Here is a 22,303-nt window from a genome sequence, read left to right as displayed (position 1 = left end):
GATAGGGAGAGATAGGGAGAGATAGGGAGAGATAGAGAGAGATAGGGAGAGATAGGGAGAGAGGGAGAGATAGGGAGAGATAGGGAGAGATAGGGAGAGATAGAGAGAGATAGAGAGAGATAGGGAGAGATAGGGAGAGAGAGAGAGAGAAAGAGAGAGATAGGGAGAGATAGGGAGAGAGAGAGAGAGAAAGAGAGAGAGAAAGAGAGAGATAGGGAGAGAGAGAGAGAGAGAGAGAGATAGGGAGAGATAGGGAGAGATAGAGAGAGATAGAGAGAGAGAGAGAGAGATAGGGAGAGACAGAGAGAGATAGAGAGAGAAAGAGAGAGATAGAGAGAGATAGGATAGAGAGATAGGGAGAGATAGGGAGAGATAGAGAGAGAGAGGAGAGATAGGGAGAGATAGGGAGAGAGAGATAGAGAGAGATAGAGAGAGATAGAGAGAGAGATAGAGAGAGATAGAGAGAGATAGAGAGAGATAGAGAGAGATAGAGAGAGATAGGAGAGAGATAGAGAGAGATAGAGAGAGATAGAGAGAGATAGGAGAGAGATAAGGAGAGATAGGAGAGAGATAGGGAGAGATAGGGAGAGATAGGGAGAGAGAGAGAGGGAGAGAGAGAAAGAGAGATAGAGAGATAGGGAGAGAGAGAGATAGGGAGAGATAGAGAGAGATAGAGAGAGATAGAGAGAGATAGAGAGAGATAGAGATAGAGAGAGATAGAGAGAGATAGAGAGAGATAGAGAGATAGAGAGAGAGAAGAGAGAGATAGGGAGAGATAGGAGAAAGAGATAGAGAGAGATAGAGAGAGAAAGAGAGAGATAGGGAGAGATAGAGAGAAAGAGAGAGATAGAGAGAGATAGGGAGAGAAAGAGAGAGATAGGGAGAGATAGGGAGAGATAGGGAGAGATAGGGAGAGATAGAGAGAGATAGAGAGAGAGAGATAGGGAGAGATAGAGAGAGAGAGAGAGAGATAGAGAGAGATAGGGAGAGATAGAGAGAGAAAGAGAGAGATAGAGAGAGATAGAGAGAGATAGAGAGAGAAAGAGAGAGATAGAGAGAGAAAGAGAGAGAAAGAGAGAGAGAGAGAGATAGAGAGAGATAGAGAGAGAAAGAGAGAGAAAGAGAGAGATAGAGAGATAGAGAGAGATAGAGAAAGAGAGAGAAAGAGAGAGATAGAGAGATAGAGAGAGATAGAGAAAGAGAGAGATAGAGAGAGATAGGGAGAGAGAGGGAGAAATAGAGAGAGAGAAGTCAAAACAGGAACATTTTACATCTGGTAAGAAGTTAATGATCTCAACAGAGAAACATTTCCTCATTTGCCCAACTTATATACCCCCAATAGATTCCCCATACTTTAACAATGACAGCTTCTCTATCCTAGAGCGGGATATCAACCATTTTCAGGACCTGGCCTTAGTTAACATTGTTTTCTTTATTATTTTGGTTAGGTCAGGGTATGACATGGGGGATTTAAGTGTTTTGCCTAGTCTTGGGGTTTTTGTATGTTTATGGGGCTGTATCCTTTCTAGGTAGTTTTGTATGTATATGGTTGCCTAGATTGGTTCTCAATTAGAGGTAGGTGTTTATCATTGTCTCTGATTGGGAACCATATTTAGGCAGCCATGTTCTTTGGGTATTTTGTGGGTGATTGTCTTCTATCTTTGTGTCATTGCACCAGATAGGACTGTTTCGGTTTTCATTTTTGTTATTTTGTAGTGTTCTCATGTATGGTCTTGATTAAACATGTTGAACTCTAACCACGCTGCATTTTGGTCCTCCTCTCCTTCAGCGGAAGAAAGCCGTTACAACATCATACAAACTGAGGCAGCAGACATTGTGAAAATTAATATGTGTCATTCTCAAAACTTTTGGCTACGACTGCACTGTACAATGAGGAATTCAACTACAAAATACTAGTCTTCTCCCATTTTTTTTAACCATTGCCCCCACCCACAAGGTGTATAAACAACAACCATAAATAAGAATAAAATAAGATAATAGATACAAAACAAAAATGTGAAGAACATAAATCAATCAACTCTAATTAGCACATTTGTTTTTACCTTTATTTAACTAGGCAAGTCAGTTAAGAACAAATTCTTATTTTCAATGATGGCCTAAGAACAGTGGGTTAACTGCCTGTTCAGGGGCAGAATGACAGATTTGTACCTTGTCAGCTTGGGGTTATGAACTTGCAACCTTTCGGTTACTAGTCCAACACTCTAATCACTAGGCTACCCTGCCGCCCCACATGTAGGACAGTATGAAAGTGTGTGTGCATGGACTTTGTAGATGTATTTCTCACATGTGCAGCACATAGTATTTGTTTTACAGTCCTTCTTTGGGGAGAAGAATTGGCATCTCCTCCTCTTGCCTGCCCCAGCTGCAGCCTCAGGTGGATCAGGACAAGATTCACAAACGCTGCAGAAGCTGCTGTGTGGGAGAGGCTCTCCCTTCTTTGAATGTGTGGGGTTACAAGTGCCTTTCCCAGCTGCTCCAGGAACACCCTCCTCTTGTTCCACTTATCAGGCATCCAGGTAGTGTCGATCTTGTTCCATATCACAAAGGCATTGTATGAGGACACATCAATGATGTTATGGACGATGACCAGGGGCCAGCGGGCAGTTATCCTCCTGCAACTTTAAGTTCCAATCACCTTGTCCAGGTTGTCCACACCTCTTTTGTTGTGATTGTGGTCCAGAATGATGGCTGGCTTCCTGTCCTCATGGTCACTGATCTCAGCCGTTTTGTGCAGTGTGCTCAGGAGGACCACATTCTTGTTCCTCTTTGGGAGGTAAGAATCTAGAGTGGTGGTGGGGGTGAAGACAAGCTTTGATGAGAAGGCCTCTCTCCCCCTTGTTGTGAGGAGTGCAGGGGGGAGCTCAGGCTTGTTCTTTCTAACTGTGCCAACCATGGTGACCTTCCTCTTCAGGAGCTGCTGGCTGAGTTCAATCAGTAGCACACATAATCTACATTTCTCACGGTGTGTGTGTGTCTTTTTGTTTTTTGTGGTGTATAAATGATTTTATAACTGCCGGGTCAAAAATGACCCTAAGACAATCTTTGTTCCCTGGTGGTGTACAGCTTTCATGGAAACATGAACAAAGGCGATGTTTCACTTTTTCTAATTTTGGGGTCACTCTAGGAAAAGTCATTCAATTTCAAGTTGAAAAAATATCATTTAGGGGGTTCTGCTGTTAAACATCAGGGATTTTTTTTACCCTTAAGACAACACAACGCAAGCTGGTCCTGGGGCTCTCTTCACAAACACAAACAGACCCCACAGAGCCCTAGGACAGCAACACAGTTAGACCCAACCAAATCATGAGAATACAAAAAGATAATTACTTGTCACATTGGAAAGAATTAACAAAAAAACTAAGCAAACTAGAATGCGATTTGGCCCTAAACAGAGAGTGCACAGCGGCAGAATACCTGACCACTGTGACTGTATGTACAGACTCAGTGAGCATAGCCTTGATATTGAGAAAGGCAGCCGAAGGCAGACCTGCACACTGCCCACGAAATGAGGTGGAAACTGAGCAGCACTTCCTAACCTCCTGCCAAATGTATGACCATATTAGAGACACATATTTCACCCAGATTACACAGATCCACAAAGAATTCGAAAACAAATCAAATTTTGATAAACTCCCATATCTATTGGGTGAAATGCCAGTGTGCCATCACAGCAGCAAGATTTGTGACCTGTTACCACAAGAAAAGAGCAACCAGTGAAGAACAAACATAATTCCAAATACAACCCATATTTATTTATTTTCCCTTTTGTACTTGAACTATTTGCACATAATATGACATTTGAAATGTCTTTATTCTTTTGGAACTGTGTAATATTTTTTATTTGACGTTTGTTTATCTATTTGACTTGCTTTGGCAATGTAAACATATGTTTCCCATGCCAATAAATAGCAGCAGGGCCAGGGGCTGACCTCATTTAGTAGGACAAGTTAATAAATATAGACCACCATCGCTCTCCTCAGCCACACAGACACACACAATCCCTCTCAGTGTCACAGGAAAATAGAGACACACATCCCTCCCCAAAAACGAACTGCCTGAGCCCATGTGACAATGCTTTGGCAACGTAAACATATGTTTCCCATGCCAATAAAGTTAAGTGATTATTACAGAGTCAAACATAGAAAGGGGCAACAAGATATTCCAAGCTTAAAATACTAGATCAATAATTGGGAGTCTCTGAATGATCCCAGACACATCTTGCTTCATAAACAAATGATGATGAGCAGGGCACAATCTATATTCAGACGTCACATAATGGAAGGAGCCTTCGCTGAGCTCCCCAACCCTGAAACCTCAAGACTACCAACGCTCTTCACATAATCGTCTCCTTTTTCCATCCGATTTCTCCTCTTTCTCTGGGGTTTAACTTCCCAGGGCAAGGTTAGACTAAAATGAGCTCTTTGAAGATGGAGCTCAAAGCAGCCTGAATAATCTGGCTGAAGGAGAGCGAGAGATAGAGATAGAGAGAGAGGGGGGAGAGAGAGAGAGAGGGGGAGATAGAGAGAGAGAGAGGGGGAGAGAGAGAGAGAGAGAGAGAGAGAGAGAGAGAGAGAAAGAGAGGGAGAGAGAGCAAGAGAGAGAGAGAGCGAGAGAGGGGGAGATGTATAGATATATATAGAGAGAGAGCGAGAGAGAGCGAGAGAGGGGGAGATGTATAGATATATATATATATAGAGAGAGAGAGAGAGAGAGAGAGAGAGAGAGAGAGAGCGAGAGAGAGAGAGAGAAAGAGGGGGAGAGAGAGAGAGAGACATGCTCTGAGTTTTATATCCACTCAGGGACATTTAAATCCTCCCTATGTAAACTCACTTCTGCCATCTAAATGTCTACTTCCTGACTTCAGAGGAACCAGCATAACTGATGTTGAGGAGGATAAGTTACCCCAGGGTCGGGTTTAGGTGAGGGGGTGGGGGGTTGGGTGTGCCCCCTTCAAAAAGGCCTTTCAAAACATCCCCTTTAATATTCCTAGTCAGAATCCCATGCCAGTTCAATTCTGAACACTGTTCACAAACACTCTATCTGTTAAATAAAAACAACACAAGATGTAATACTATTCAGCTAATACAACGTCACTTGTGAAACTAAATTACAGTGCCTTGCGAAAGTATTCGGCCCCCTTGAACTTTGCGACCTTTTGCCACATTTCAGGCTTCAAACATAAAGATATAAAACTGTATTTTTTGTGAAGAATCAACAACAAGTGGGACACAATCATGAAGTGGAACGACATTTATTGGATATTTCAAACTTTTTTAACAAATCAAAAACTGAAAAATTGGGCGTGCAATTGGGCGTTGGATCTCTGAATGATCCAATGTTGACCTAAATGACTAATGATGATAAATACAATCCACCTGTGTTGTCACGCCCTGGTCAAAGTATTTTGTGTTTATCTTTATGTATTTGGTCAGGCCAGGGTGTGGCATGGGGTTTTTGTAATTGTGGTGTGTTTGTCTTGGGGTTTTGGTGGTGGTATTGGGATTGTAGCTTAGTGGGTTGTCTAGCAAGGTCTATGGCTGTCTGGAGTGGTTCTCAATCAGAGGCAGGTGCTTATCGTTGTCTCTGATTGGGAACCATATTTAGGCAGCCATATTCTTTGAGTTTGTCGTGGGTGATTGTCCTTAGTGTCTTACTTGTACTCTCTGTTAGTTTGCACTAGATAGGCTGTTTTCGGTTTTCATTACGTTTATTGTTTTGTAGTGTTTAGTGTTTAGTCGTGTTTACGTTTTGTTTAATAAATATGGATCGCAATCGACACGCTGCAGTTTGGTCCGACTCTCCTTCATCACCACTAGAAAACCGTTACAGAATCACCCACCACCAACGGACCAAGCAGCGTGTTAACAGGCAGGAACCACAGGAGAGGCAACAGAGGCAGCAGCAGCAGGAGCAGCAGCAGCTGCAGTGGGAGAGGCTGCACCACCTGGAGAAATGGACATGGGAGGAAGAACTGGACGGTAAAGGACCCTGGGCTCAGCCTGGAGAATATCGCCGCCGCAAGGAAGAACTGGAGGCGGCGAAAGCTGAGAGGCGCAGATATGAGGAGGCAGCACGGCGTAGCGGATGGAAGCCTGAGAATCAGCCCCAAAAATTTCTTGGGGGGGGGCTCAGGGAGAGTGTGGCAGAGTCAGGAGTCAGACCTGAGCCAACTCTCCCTGTTTATCGTGAGGAGCCAAGGAGGAGACCAGAACCAGAGACTGTGAAGGAGTTAATGGGGAAATTGGAGGAGAGAGAAATGAGGGAGTTGCTGTGTTGGTGCTTTTTGCATGGAATTCGCCCGACGGAACGTGTTGGGGATTTGATGGCACCTGGGTTAGTGCTCCATACTCGTCCTGAGGTGCGTGTTAGTCGGCTGGTGAAGTTGGTGCCAGCCTCACGCACCAGGCCTCCTGTGCACATCCCTAGCCTTGCACATCCTGTGCCAACACTGCTCTCAAGATCTCCAGTACGCCTTCACGGTCTAGCCCATCCTGTGCCACCTCCACACTCCAGTCCTCCGGTAGCAGCTCCCCGCTCCAGGCTTCCTGTGCGTGTCCTCGATCCAGTACCACCAGTTCCAGCACCATGCACCAGGCCTTCAGTGTGCCTCGCCTGTTCAGCGCAGCCAGCGCTTTTCTCCTCTCCTGCGCTGCTGGAGTCTCCCGCCTGTTTAGCGCAGCCAGAGCCTTTCTCCTCTACAGCGCTGCCGGATCCTCCCGCCTGTTCAGCGCAGCCAGAGCCTTCCTCCTCTACAGCGCTGCCGGAGCCTCCCGCCTGTTTAGCGCAGCCAGAGCCTTTCTCCTCTCCTACGCTGCCGGAGTCTCCCGCCTGTTCAGCGCAGCAGCTGCAGCCAGAGATGTCAGTCTGCATGGAGCAGCCAGAGCTGTCAGTCTGCATGGAGCAGCCAGAGCTGCCAGTCTGCAAGGAGCAGCCAGAGCTGTCAGTCTGCATGGAGCAGCCAGAGCTGTCAGTCTGCATGGAGCAGCCAGAGCTGCCAGTCTGCATGAAGCAGCCAGTCTGCATGGAGCAGCCAGAGCTGTCAGTCTGCATGGAGCAGCCAGAGCTGCCAGTCTGCATGGAGCAGCCAGAGCTGCCAGTCTGCATGAAGCAGCCAGAGCTGTCAGTCTGCATGGAGCAGCCAGAGCTGCCAGTCTGCATGGAGCTGCCAGTCTGCAAGGAGCAGCCAGAGCTGTCAGTCTACATGAAGCAGCCCGAGCTGCCAGTCTGCATGAAGCAGCCAGTCTACATGGAGCAGCCAGAGCTGCCAGTCTGCATGAAGCAGCCAGAGCTGTCAGTCTGCATGGAACAGTCAGAGCTGTCAGTCTGCATGGAGCAGCCAGAGCTGTCAGTCTACATGAAGCAGCCCGAGCTGCCAGTCTGCATGAAGCAGTCAGTCTACATGGAGCAGCCAGAGCTGTCAGTCCGCATGGAGCAGCCAGAGCTGTCAGTCTACATGAAGCAGCCGAGCTGCCAGTCTGCATGAAGCAGCCAGTCTACATGGAGCAGCCAGAGATGTCAGTCTGCATGAAGCAGCCAGAGCTGTCAGTCTGCATAGAGCAGCCAGTCTGCATGGAGCTGCCAGTCTGCATGGAGCTGCAGGTCTGCATGGAGCTGCCAGTCTGCAAGGAGCTGTCAGTCTGCACGGAGCTGTCAGTCTGCACGGAGCTGTCAGTCTGTAAGGAGCTGCCAGTCTGCAAGGAGCTGCCAGTCAGCCCGGAGCCGCCAGAGCGGTCAGTCTGTAAGAAGCCTATATGGAGCAGCTAGTGCCGCCAGTCTGCCCAGCGCCGCCAGTGCCCCCAGTCTGCCCAGCGTCGCCAGTCTGCCCAGCGCCGTCAGTCTGCCCAGCATTGCCAGTCTGCCCAGCATCGCCAGTCTGCCCAGCGTCGTCAGTCTGCCCAGCGTCTGTCTGCCCAGCGTCGTCAGTCTGCCCAGCACCGCCAGTCTGCCCAGCGCCGCCAGTATGCCCAGCGCCGCCAGTCTGCCCAGCATCGCCAGTCTGCCCAGCGCCGCCAGTCTGCCCAGCGCCGCCAGTCTGCCCAGCGCCGCCAGTCTGCCCAGCGCCGCCAGATCTACCAGTCAGCCAGACTCTTCCAGATCTGCCAGTCAGCCAGACTCTTCCAGATCTGCCAGTCAGCCAGACTCTTCCAGATCTGCTTTCCAGATCTGCCAGTCAACCAGACTCTTCCAGATCTGCCAGTCAACCAGACTCTTCCAGATCTGCCAGTCAACCAGACTCTTCCAGATCTGCCAGTCAACCAGACTCTTCCAGATCTGCCAGTCAACCAGACTCTTCCAGATCTGCCAGTCAACCAGACTCTTCCAGATCTGCCAGTCAGCCAGGATCTGCCAGTCAGCCAGGATCTGCCAGTCAGCCAGGATCTGCTGAAACCACCAGCCAGCCAGGAGCTGGTAGATCTATCTACCTGCCTGAGCTTCCTCTCACTCCTGAGCTTCCTCTCACTCCTGAGCTTCCTCACTCAGCTCCTGAGCTTCCTCTCACTCCTGAGCTTCCTCTCACTCCTGAGCTTTCTCTCACTCCCGAGCTTCCCCTCAGTCCCGAGCTGCCTCGGTCCCGAGCTGTCCTTCAGTCCCGATCTGCTCCTCAGTCCAGTGGGGTTCTGGGTGGGGACTACTAGGCCATGGTCGGCGGCGAGGGTGGACTATCCAGGGACGAAGGGAGAGGGGACTAAGACATTAAAGGAGTGGGGTCCACGTCCCGCGCCGGAGCCGCCACCATGGACAGACGCCCACCCGGACCCTCCCTATTGTTTTGAGGTGCGTTCGGGAGTCCGCACCTTAGGGGGGTTCTGTCACGCCCTGGTCAAAGTATTTTGTGTTTATCTTTATGTATTTGGTCAGGCCAGGGTGTGGCATGGGGTTTTTGTAATTGTGGTGTGTTTGTCTTGGGGTTTTGGTGGTGGTATTGGGATTGTAGCTTAGTGGGTTGTCTAGCAAGGTCTATGGCTGTCTGGAGTGGTTCTCAATCAGAGGCAGGTGCTTATTGTTGTCTCTGATTGGGAACCATATTTAGGCAGCCATATTCTTTGAGTTTGTCGTGGGTGATTGTCCTTAGTGTCTTACTTGTACTCTCTGTTAGTTTGCACTAGATAGGCTGTTTTCGGTTTTCATTATGTTTATTGTTTTGTAGTGTTTAGTGTTTAGTCGTGTTTACGTTTTGTTTAATAAATATGGATCGCAATCGACACGCTGCAGTTTGGTCCGACTCTCCTTCATCACCACTAGAAAACCGTTACATGTGTGTAATCAAATCTCCGTATAAATGCACCTGCACTGTGATAGTCTCAGAGGTCCGTTAAAAGCGCAGAGAGCATCATGAAGAACAAGGAACACACCAGGCAGGTCCGAGATACTGTTGTGAAGAAGTTTAAAGCCGGATTTGGATACAAAAAGATTTCCCTAGCTTTAAACATCCCAAGGAGCACTGTGCAAGCGATAATATTGAAATGGAAGGAGTATCAGACCACTGCAAATCTACCAAGACCTGGCCGTCCCTCTAAACTTTCAGCTCATACAAGGAGAAGACTGATCAGAGATGCAGCCAAGAGGCCCATGATCACTCTGGATGAACTGCAGAGATCTACAGCTGAGGTGGGAGACTCTGTCCATAGGACAACAATCAGTCGTATATTGCACAAATCTGGCCTTTATGGAAGAGTGGCAAGAAGAAAGCCATTTCTTAAAGATATCCATAAAAATTGTTGTTTAAAGTTTGCCACAAGCCACCTGGGAGACACACCAAACATGTGGAAGAAGGTGCTCTGGTCAGATGAAACCAAAATTGAACTTTTTGGCAACAATGCAAACGTTATGTTTGGCGTAAAAGCAACACAGCTCATCACCCTGAACACACCATCCCCACTGTCAAACATGGTGGTGGCAGCATCATGGTTTGGGCCTGCTTTTCTTCAGCAGGGACAGGGAAGATGGTTAAAATTGATGGGAAGATGGATGGAGCCAAATACAGGACCATTCTGGAAGAAAACCTGATGGAGTCTGCAAAAGACCTGAGACTGGGACGGAGAGTTGTCTTCCAACAAGACAATGATCCAAAACATAAAGCAAAATCTACAATGGAATGGTTCAAAATAAACATATCCAGGTGTTAGAATGGCCAAGTCAAAGTCCAGACCTGAATCCAATCGAGAATCTGTGGAAAGAACTGAAAACCGCTGTTCACAAATGCTGTCCATCCAACCTCACTGAGCTCGAGCTGTTTTGCAAGGAGGAATGGGAAAAAATGTCAGTCTCTCGATGTGCAAAACTGATAGAGACATACCCCAAGCGACTTACAGCTGTAATCGCAGCAAAAGGTGGCGCTACAAAGTATTAACTTAAGGGGGCTGAATAATTTTGCACGCCCAATTTTTCAGTTTTTGATTTGTTAAAAAAGTTTGAAATATCCAATAAATGTCGTTCCACTTCATGATTGTGTCCCACTTGTTGTTGATTCTTCACAAAAAATACAGTTTTATATCTTTATGTTTGAAGCCTGAAATGTGGCAAAAGGTCGCAAAGTTTAAGGGGGCCGAATACTTTCGCAAGGCACTGTAATTATTGTTAAGAACAATACAAGGTGTACAGTCATTCTCTCTCTGTATCTACAACTGTTTGGACAGGACACACTACAGTAGCCTGTTATAAATGAGTTGGTAATCCGAGCTCTTCTCTCTCTCCAGCCTGCTTTTAGATCTGGATTATTAAAAGGGAATGTTCATGTTTTGTTTTGTATGGAACGTTGGGGAATCGGGGCTTCCTGGACTGTCACTGGAGAGAAAAACACATGGGAGGAAGACACACACACACACACACGTCTGTCTGGCCAAAATAGGACTCCTGCTGTCTGTAGCCTCCTGGACTGATCAGGAATAATAAGACCTGGACAATTCATGATGGAGCCCTCTGAATGTATTCAGCTTTGTGTGTGTCTGTGTGTGTCTGTGTGTGTGTAAAGGTATTCAGCAGCAGGGCCAGGGGCTGACCTCATTTAGTAGGACAAGTTAATACATATAGACCACCATCACTCTCCTCAGCCACACAGACACACACAATCCCTCTCAGTGTCACAGGAAAATAGAGACACACGTCCCTCCGCAATAACGAACAGCCTGAGCCCATGTGACAAGCAGCAGACAGCAGCAGTGTTCAACAAGAGAGCAATAAAAAGATAGGGAGAGAGGGAGAGCAAAAGAGAGAAACAGAGAGAGAGACAGACAGAGAACAACAGAGAGAGAGAGAGAGAGAGAGAGAGAGAGAGAGAGACAGCGAAAGAGACAGAGAGACAGTGAAAGAGACAGACAGACAGACAGACAGACAGGTGACTCTACCTCCATTACACCACCTTCCCCAACATCTATATCTTCTATGTCATTAAGTTACTAGTAGAATGATGCAACAGTCATCTTCTGTGTTGAGGACAAGGTACCGAACAGAGAGGTATTTGAAAAACCCTGGCCATTAGTTTTTGTTTGTGTTAGTGAGACCCAGCTGTACGTATTCGACATGGAACAGAGAAACAGGCTAGCACATTCATATTCAGCAGAATATACTGATCCCTTCAATGAGCATACACAGGGTTATGTTTGGTTAGGGTTCATACTGTTGATGATAGAGATAAACCCCAAGGTACACACACACACACACACACACACACACACACACACACACACACAAACACACACTGTACATTTACACACACAGTGGTAGCAGGCAGACTGGGATTAATTCTCAGTGTCTGTCCACACTTTGACCCTTCTCTAATCCCATGACCTAAATAATCCTGACTATTATTTGAGGTGATGAAATTGAGCTAAATATTCCCAGTGTGTGTGTGTATATGTGTGTGTGTGTTTTTACATGTTCATATGTGTGTATATGTGTGTGCATGTGTGTGTTTGTATACAGTTGTAGTCAGAAGTTTACATACACCTTAGCCAAATTCATTTAAACTCAGTTTTTCCCAATTCAGGAATTTAATCCTAGAAAAATTCCCTGTCTTCAGTTAGGATCACCACTTCATTTTAAGAATGTGAAAGAAAAATAGTAGAGAGAATGATTTATTTCAGTTTATATTTCTTTCATCACATTCCCAGTGGGTCAGAAGTTTACATACACTCAAATAGTATTTGGTAGCATTGCCTTTAAATTGATTAACTTGGGTCCAACTTTTCGGGTAGCCTTGATAGCTCTTGACAGAGCTGATATAACTGAGTCAGGTTTGTAGGCCTCGCTTGCACACGCTTTTTCAGTTCTGCCCATACATTTTCTATGATATTGAGGTCAGGGCTTTGTGATGGCCACTCCAATACCTTGACTTTGTTGTTTTAAGCCATTTGCCACAACTTTGGAAGTATGCTTTGGGTCATTGTCCATTTGCAAGACCCATTTGCGAACAAGCTTTAACTTCCTGACTGTTGTCTTGAAATGTTGTTTCAATATATCCACATAATTTTCCATCCTCACGATGACATCTATTTTGTGAAGTGCACCAATCCCTCCTGTAGCAAAGCACCCCCACAACATGATGCTGCCACCCCCGTGCTTCACGGTTAGGATGGTGTTCTTCCCCCTTTTTCCTCCAAACGATGGTCATTACTGCCAAACAGTTATATTTTTGTTTCATCAGACCAGAAGACACTTCTCCAAAAAGTATGATCTTTGTCCCTATGTGCAGTTGCAAACCGTAGTCTGGCTTCTTTATGGCGGTTTTGGAGCAGTGGCTTCTTCCTTGTTGAGTGGCCTTTCAGGTTATGTCGATATAATTCTCGTTTTACTGTGGATATAGATACTTTTGTACCTGTTTCCTCCAGCATCTTCACAAGGTCCTTTGCTGTTGTTCTGGGATTGATTTGCACTTTTGCACCAAGGTACGTTCATCTCTAGGAGACAGAATGCGTCTCCTTCCTGAGCGGTATGACGGCTGCGAGGTCCCATGATGTTTATACTTGCGTACTATTGTTTGTACAGATGAACGTGGTACCTTCAGACTCCTAAGGATGAACCAGACTTGTGGAGGTCTACAATTTTCTGAGGTCTTGGCTGTTTCTTTTGATTTTCCCATGATGTCAAGCAAAGAGGCACTGAGTTTGAAGGTAGGCCTTGAAATACATCCACAGGTACACCTCCAATTGACTCAAATGATGTCAATTAGCCTATCAGAACCTTCTAAAGCCATGACATAATTTTCTGGAATTTTCCAAGCTGTTTATAGGCATAGTCAACTTAGTGTATGTAAACTTCTGACCCACTGGAATTGTGATACAGTGAATTATAAGTGAAATACTCTGTCTGTAAACAACTGTTGGAAAAATGACTTGTGTCATGCACAAAGTAGATGTCCTAAATTCGTGGAGTGGTTGAAAAACGACTTTTAATGACTCCAACCAAAGTGTATGTAAACTTCCGACTTCAACTGCGTGTGTATATGTGGGTGGGTGTTAGATTTGTACAGAGTTCTCCATAAAACTGTTGCTCAGCTCTTTGCCAGAGAGTATTCCTGTTGCTGATGATGGATTACACACACATCCCCCCCACACACACACACGCACGCACGCACGCACACACACACACACACACACACACACACACACACACACACACACACACACACACACACACACACACACACACACACACACACACACACACACACACACACACACACACACACACCCTGTGCTACAACCAGATTAAGGAGGATTTAGAGCTCAAGCACCAAAGATTACAGGCTACCTCAAATCCTCCCAGCAGAGAGCATCATGGACTGTTGGGAGGGGGGCAGGAAAGGGTGGGTTTAGGGTGAGATGAGAGGACGGATAGGAAGAGATAAGAGAGAGAAGAGAGAGAGAGGAAGAGAGAGAGAGAGAAGAAGAGAGAGATATGTATGAGAGATGGGGAAAGTTGAATCCCTCTAAAGTAGAGAAGGGCACGGTTATTTGAATATCTAAACTGACGTTGGTATTCAAATACAAGAGTAGGTCTATTCACTGTTGAAAAGGCTTTGTCTCAATGTGCCATTGCTACACACAAGGATATACCAGGACATTTGAAATGCTTAATTGATTAAAATAACAAACTTTTGAATGTAGTTTTCATGACGTGCACCTCCTAAAAAGACACAGGCTACCATATTGTCTACACAGGTTTCACTCCATAGTTTGTTGTTGTTGGCACCAGTTGGAGGCTCCATGTGTAGCAACGTGAAGTGGGAGATCTCTAAACAATGCATAATGGAATTAAAATCACAGAATTAAATGGGCTAAATGAGAAGGGGCTACAACGAGCAAAATAGCCTCAACTAGCCTAGCTGGCTATATTAGCTAGCTTATAACATTGATTTGCTGCAGTAAAGACAGACATAGATACCTATGGTATCTAACTAGCCGCGAGTCAGTGGTTTCTTTTTCTCTGTCTCCTCCCAGTGTCACACACCACCGGCCCCTGTACAACTTGCTTACTGAGCAGCGTGCGTAACTCAGGAGAGGTGGTCTCACAGGCCTACGCAGCATAAGCAAGTGTCCAAGTTTAAACAATGTTAAAAAACAACTAGTTTAAGACTATCTGAATATATGGAAACATTTGATGATATTATTGAATAGTCCATCCCTACTCTAAAGTAGGATCAGGAGTTTGAGGAGTGTGTTTGTGTGCATGTGTGTGTGTGTAACAGTGTTTGTGTGTATGTGTGTGTGTGACAGTGTTTGTGTGTATGTGTTTGTGTGCATGCGTGTGTGTGTGTAACAGTGTTTGTGTGTATGTGTGTGTGTAACAGTGTTTGTGTGTGTGTGTGTGTTTGTGTGTAACAGTGTTTGTGTGTATGTGTGTGTGTGACAGTGTTTGTGTGTATGTGTGTGTGTGTCAGTGTTTGTGTGTAGGTAACAGTGTTTGTGTGTTTGTGTGTATGTGTGTGTAACAGTGTTTGTGTGCTTGTGTGTGTAACAGTGTCTGTGTGTATGTGTGTGTGTGTAGGTAACAGTGTATGTGTGCGTTGTCTGTGTGTATGTGTGTGTAGGTAACAGTGTATTGTGTGCTTGTGTGTCTGTGTGTATGTGTGTGTAACAGTGTCTGTGTGTGTGTGTAGGTAACAGTGTTTGTGTGTATGTGTGTGTAACAGTGTTTGTGTGCTTGTGTGTGTAACAGTGTCTGTGTGTATGTGTGTATGTGTGTGTAACAGTGTCTGTGTGTATGTGTGTATGTGTGTGTAACAGTGTCTGTGTGTATGTGTGTATGTGTGTGTAACAGTGTCTGTGTGTATGTGTGTATGTGTGTGTAACAGTGTCTGTGTGTGTTTGTGTGTATGTGTGTCTGTGTGTATGTGTGTGTACAGTGTTTGTGTGCTTGTGTGTGTAACAGTGTCTGTGTGTATGTGTGTGTATGTGTGTGTGTGTGTGGTAACAGTGTCTGTGTGTATGTGTGTATGTGTGTGTAACAGTGTCTGTGTGTATGTGTGTATGTGTGTGTAACAGTGTCTGTGTGTATGTGTGTATGTGTGTGTAACAGTGTCTGTGTGTATGTGTGTATGTGTGTGTAACAGTGTCTGTGTGTATGTGTGTGTAACAGTGTTTGTGTGTTTGTGTGTATGTGTGCGTAACAGTGTGCGTGTGTTTGTGTGTGTAACAGTGTATGTGTGTATGTGTGTGTAACAGTGTTTGTGTGATTGAGTGTGCAAGAGTGGGGAGTCTGTGAGAGAGTGTGTGTCTGTGAGAGTGTGTGTGTGAGAGTGTGTGTGTCTGTTCGAGCGTATGTAAGAGAGCGTGTGTGTGTGTGTGTGTGTGAGAGAGTGTGATGTCTGTGAGAGTGGTGAGAATGTGCTCAATTCAATCTGTAATGCTGAAGTTCAGCACTATAGCCCAATTTATATTTAAAGGCAATGTTCTCATGTTCTCGGAGACTCTGCAATCATGGTAAAGGCTGCATATGTCGCCTCAATGGGATTTGACCTTTACATTTCAAGCGTACTATAGCACTGGACTTATGTGATACGGATTGAATCGAACCCAGTGTTTGTGTGATGAAGAGCGTGTGTGAGGTCCCACAAGGTGACTGAGGGAGCACCATTAGGCCGTCCCACAAGGTGACTGAGGGAGTACCATTAGGCCGTCCCACAAGGTGACTGAGGGAGTATCATTAGGCTGTCCCACAAGGTGACGGAGGGAGTGCCATTAGGCCGTCCCATAAGGTGTCTGAGGGAGTATCATTAGGCCATCCCACAAGGTGACTGAGGGAGCACCATTAGGCCGTCCCACAAGGTGATGGAGGGAGTACCATTAGGCCATCCCACAAGGTGACTGAGGGAGTAGAACTCTGTGTGTGTCATCCCTCCCGCTCCCAGACATTCAGAGCTTTGTGAGGGTCTTAGAGGCCAAGCTGAATTTCTTCAGCCTCCTGAGGTTGAAGAGGCTCTGTTACGCCTTCTTCACCAAACTGTCTGTGTGGGTGGACCATTTCAGATTGTCAGTGATGTGTATGCTAAGGAACTTGAAGCTTTCCACCTTCTCCACTGCGGTCCCGTCGATGTGGAAAGGGGCGTGCTCCCTCTGCTGTTTCCTGAAGTCCACAATCAGCTCCTTTGTTTTGTTGGCGTTGAGGGAGAGGTTATTTTCCTGGCACAACTCTGCCAGGGCCCTCACCTCCTCCCTGTAGGCTGTCCCGTCATTTGTGGTAATCAGGCGTTGTCTGCAAATTTGATGATTGAGTTGGAGGCGTACCTGGCCACGCAGTCATGGGTGAACAGGGAGTGAAGGAGGGGGCTGAGCACGCACCCTTATGGGGCCCCTGTGTTGAGGATCAGCGAAGTGGAGGTGTTGTTTCCTACCTTCATCCCCTGGGGACGGCCCGTCAGGAAGTCCAGGACCTAGTTGCACAGGGCGAGGTTCAGACCCAGGGCCCCAAGCTTAATGATGAGCTTGGAGGGTACTATGGTGTTGAAGGCTGAGATATAGTCAATGAAAAGCATTCTAACATAGCTATTGCTCTTGTCCAGATGGGATAGGGCAGTGTGCAGTGTGATGGCAATTGCATCATCTGTATCAATTGGGGCAGTATGCAAATTGAAGTGGGTCTCGGGTGTCAGGAAAGGTGGAGGTGATATGATCCTTAACTAGCCTCTAAAAGCACTTCATGATGGCAGAAGTCAGTGCTACAGGGCGATAGTCATTTAGTTCAGTTACCTTTGCTTTCTTGGGTACAGGAACAATGGTGGACATCTTGACTGGGACAACAGACTGGGATAGGGAGAAATGTAATATGTCCGTAAACACTCCAGCCAGCTGGTCTGTACATGCAATGAGGACGCAGCTAGGGATGCTGTCTGGGCCGGCAACCTTGCGAGGGTTAACACGCTTAAATGTCCTACTCACGCCGGCCACGGAGAACGAGGCCTCCCGGAACATATCCCGGTCCATGTGATCAAAACAATCATGAAGCATAGATTCCGATAAGTCAGACCAGCATTGAACAGACATTAGCATGGGTGCTTCCTGTTTGAGTTTCTGCCTTCAGGAAGGTAGAAGAAAAATGGAGTTGTGATCTGATTTGCTGAAGGGAAGGGGGGGGGTCTTGTAGGCATCACAGAAGGGGTTGTAACAGTGATAAAGTTCTCCAGTTTTCCAGTGCGAGTACTACATTCAATATGTGACATTTGATTATGAGGTATTCTAGCTTGGGTGAACAAAATGACTTGAGATTCTGTACGTTATCACAATCACACCATGAGTAGTTAATCATGAAACATACATCACTGCCTTTCTTCTTCCTGGAGAGTTCTTTATTCCTGTCTGATGTACTGAGAACCCAGCTGGCTGTATGGACAGGGACAGTATATCCAGAGAGAGCCTTGATTCCATGAAACAGAATATGTTACAGTCCCTGGTGTCTTTCTGGAAGGAGATCTTCGCCCTGAGCTCGTCTACTTTATTGTCCAGAGACAGAACATTAGCGAGTAGTATACTCGGAAGCGGTGGATATTGTGCACAAAAAAAACATTCTGGGCAAATAATAAAAAATTAAAAAATACTGCAAAGTGAATTAGGAGCGAGAAGAGAGCTGCCATCTTCCATAGAGCCTTCACTCCGCTTTACTCTGTTTTCTCCACTTTACTCCACTTTACTTTGCTTTACGCTGCTGTCTCTAAAGTTAACCTACTGCAGTGGGCTAAATAAGGGTCACACAGAGTTTTTTTCAATAGTCTTAAACAAATCTACTTTGAAACAAAAGTATACACCTCACACACATGGTTATGGACTTTAAAAAAAAAAGACACCTGCACCATGTCAGATATAGAGTGGAAATGTATTACATTTTGAGTTTTCATCCTAATATTACACTTTATATACATCACAGAAGACTGAAATGTAACAAAACATCAGATTTATAATGCTTATTCATTCTGAAATTCTGAAAAATATGAATAACATACCACCCATGAAGCCACTAGGTGATTTGACTGCAGGGAAGGGCTATACGAGGAAGAGCTACACTCAGCCTTCTGCTACCATATACTTCCCCCTGCGTCCGGACTTAAGAATTTAAAAACGATTTGAGCCCCTGTACCAGTCTTCTGCCAGGGGCTTGGATGTTCCCTCCGTGGCTGTGGATGTCCCTCCAGCTACCTGGCCCTGTCCTAGTCAATCAACTGCCTAGGTACAGTCTGGACCAGCGCAGCCTCCCTCCACTGGACCGTGCTCTCTAGATCAGAACTCCATCCTATTGGCTGTTGTGGTCTGCACGCAGCTTGTGTCTCAGCAGCCCTCTTCTCAGGTGAGTTCTGTGGCTCTGGCCTCGCAGTCAGCTTCGAGACATGGCAGAGGCCAGATAATTCCGGCTATTGCGATTGGTAGTTCGATGGTGAGGCATATACAGTTGAAGTCGGAAGTTTACATAAACCTTAGCCAAATAGATTTAAACTCATTTTTTCACAATTCCTGACATTGAATCCTAGTAAATATTCACTGTGTTAGGTCAGTTAGGATCACCACTTTATTTTAAGAATGTGAAATGTCAGAATAATAGTTGAGAGAATGATTTATATCAGCTTTTATTTCTTTCATCACATTCCCAGTGGGTCAGAAGTTTACATACACTCAATTAGTATTTGGTAGCATTGCCTTTAAATGGTTTAACTTGGGTCAAATGTTTCGGGTAGCCTTCCACAAGCTTCCCACAATAAGTTGGGTGAATTTTGGCCCATTCCTCCTGACAGATCTGGTGTAACTGAGTCAGGTTTGTAGGCCTCCTTGCTAGCACACGCTTTTTCAGTTCTGCTCACAAAATGTCTATAGGATTGAGGTCAGGGCTTTGTGATGGCAACTCCAATACCATGACTTTGTTGTCTTAAGCCATTTTGCAACAACTTTGGAAGTATGCTTGGGGTCATTGTCCATTTGGAAGACCCTTTTGCGAACAACCTGACTGATGTCTTGAGATGTTGCTTCAATTTATCCACATAATTTTCCTTTCTTATGATGCCATATATTTTGTGAAGTGCACCAGTCCCTCCTGCAGAAAATCACCCCCACAACATGATGCTGCCACCCCCGTGCTTCACGATTGGGATGGTGTTCTTTAATGGAAGCCTCTCCAACATAATCCAGGATCGAATCAGGAATTCCCCAGGGCAGCTGACTAGGCCCCTTACTTTTTTCTGTCTTTAGTAACGACATGCCACTGGCTTTGAGTGACGTGTGTAGTGACTCAACACTATACACATCAGCTACCACAGCGACCAGAATTACTCCAACACTTAACAAAGACCTGCATATAGTTTCAGAATGGGTTGCAAAGAATAAGTTAGTCCTAAATATTTCAAAAACTTAAAGCATTGTATTGGGACAAAACATTCACTAAACCCTAAACCTCAACTAAATCTTGCAATGAATAATGTGGTAATTGAGCAAGTTGAGATGACTAAACTGCTTGGAGTAACACTGGATTGCAAACTGTCATGGACAAAACATATTTATGAAGTAGTAGCTAAGATGGGGAGAAGTCTGTCCATAATAAAGCAATGCTCTGCCTTCTTAACAACACTATCAACAAGGCAGGTCCTACAGGCCCTAGTTTTGTTACACCTAGACTACTGTTCAGTCATGTGGTCAGGTGCTACAAAGAGGAGAATTGCAATTGACTCAGAAATTGTATTGTAACTTCCGTCATTTTTCTGGACCCCAGGAAGAGTAGCTGCTGCAGCTTTGGCAACAGCTAATGGGGATCCATAATAAATACAATGACTATAATCTCTCCTCTCTCATATAGCTTTATACAGGGACAGATGCTAACAAAGGGTAGAGCAGACACACCATGGAGAAAGATACATACACAGAGGAATTCAAACACAGACACTTATACGCACGCACGCACACACACACGCATACACGCACGCACACACACACACACGCACGCACGTGCAAACACACACACACACACACACACACACACAGGCACGCACGCGCAAGCACGCACGCACGCGCAAACACACACACACACACACACACACACACACACACACACACACACACACGCATGCACACACACACACACACGCACGCACGCGCACGCAAACACACACACACACGCACGCACACGCACACACACACGCACACACGCACACACGTACACAGTCAAGATGCAGAATAACGTGGGGACCTCGGGGAGTGTAGTTAGTCATCTGTCTCAAACAGGAACAGACTGGCGGGTATTCTCTCCTCCGACAGACACACTTTCTCTCTCTCTCTCTCTCCCTCACGAAGGTTGATCTTTCATCACATCATCCTCTGACCTTTTCTTTGTGCTCCCAACATGCAGACAGACTCGCTACTGAAGGTCACTGACCTCTGGATAATAATAATAATAATACACATTAGATGCTGTGATGCTGTAATGTAGGGAAAAAAACACAAGAGAAATGGGGACACAGGAAAGCATTTCACCTTTTAAGGCTAAAGTTTAACAGATAGGCCTTGGTCAACGAGACATGAACACACACGCACACACGCACGCACACACACACACACACACCCACGCACGCACACACACGCACACACACACACACTCGCGCACGCACACACACATACGCGCACGCACGCACACACACACACTTTTTCATATGTGTATGTGTCTCGGAGTGTGTGTGCCGCTTTGGTTTCTTTCTCCAGCGTGTGTTACCTTCTCTGTGGATTGTACCAGTCGTCTCCACTGACCTTTTCAGCAGGGCCTCTCTGACAACAGATGAGGATGTCACATGTCACACACACACACACACACACACACATCTCATATCTTCCTGTTGACAAACAAACAATAACTCTCACTGAGGGCTAGCTTCCTGTTGACAGACAAACAATAACTCTCACTGAGGGCTAGCTTCCTGTTGACTTCCTGTTGACAGACAAACAATAACTCTCACTGAGGGCTAGCTTCCTGTTGACAGACAAACAATAACTCTCACTGAGGGCTAGCTTCCTGTTGACAGACAAACAATAACTCTCACTGAGGGCTAGCTTCCTGTTGACAAACAAACAATAACTCTCACTGAGGGCTAGCTTCCTGTTGACAAACAAACAATAACTCTCACTGAGGGCTAGCTTCCTGTTGACAAACAAACAATAACTCTCACTGAGGGCTAGCTTCCTGTTGACAAACAAACAATAACTCTCACTGAGGGCTAGCTTCCTGTTGACAAACAAACAATAACTCTCACTGAGGGCTAGCTTCCTGTTGACAAACAAACAATAACTCTCACTGAGGGCTAGCTTCCTGTTGACAAACAAACAATAACTCTCACTGAGGGCTAGCTTCCTGTTGACAAACAAACAATAACTCTCACTGAGGGCTAGCTTCCTGTTGACAAACAAACAATAACTCTCACTGAGGGCTAGCTTCCTGTTGACAAACAAACAATAACTCTCACTGAGGGCTAGCTTCCTGTTGACAAACAAACAATAACTCAATCACTGAGGGCTAGCTTCCTGTTGACAAACAAACAATAACTCTCACTGAGGGCTAGCTTCCTGTTGACAAACAAACAATAACTCTCACTGAGGGCTAGCTTCCTGTTGACAAACAAACAATAACTCTCACTGAGGGCTAGCTTCCTGTTGACAAACAAACAATAACTCTCACTGAGGGCTAGCTTCCTGTTGACAAACAAACAATAACTCTCACTGAGGGCTAGCTTCCTGTTGACAAACAAACAATAACTCTCACTGAGGGCTAGCTTCCTGTTGACAAACAAACAATAACTCTCACTGAGGGCTAGCTTCCTGTTGAC

General features: G+C 45.8%; 1 protein-coding gene across 1 annotated transcript in view; it reads right to left on the bottom strand.

Moving 5' to 3' along the window:
* The window catches only part of LOC112238913 (ephrin-B1-like), a 168,123-nt gene that overhangs the window by 16,388 nt on the left and 129,432 nt on the right, over nucleotides 1–22,303 (bottom strand). The gene's annotated exons all lie outside the window — the stretch shown is intronic.

Source organism: Oncorhynchus tshawytscha, linkage group LG21, assembly GCF_018296145.1.
Source record: "Oncorhynchus tshawytscha isolate Ot180627B linkage group LG21, Otsh_v2.0, whole genome shotgun sequence".
Lineage (NCBI taxonomy): Eukaryota > Metazoa > Chordata > Actinopteri > Salmoniformes > Salmonidae > Oncorhynchus > Oncorhynchus tshawytscha.
The sequence above is the reverse complement of the archived record's forward strand: the minus strand, read 5'-3'. Positions and strand labels throughout refer to the sequence as shown.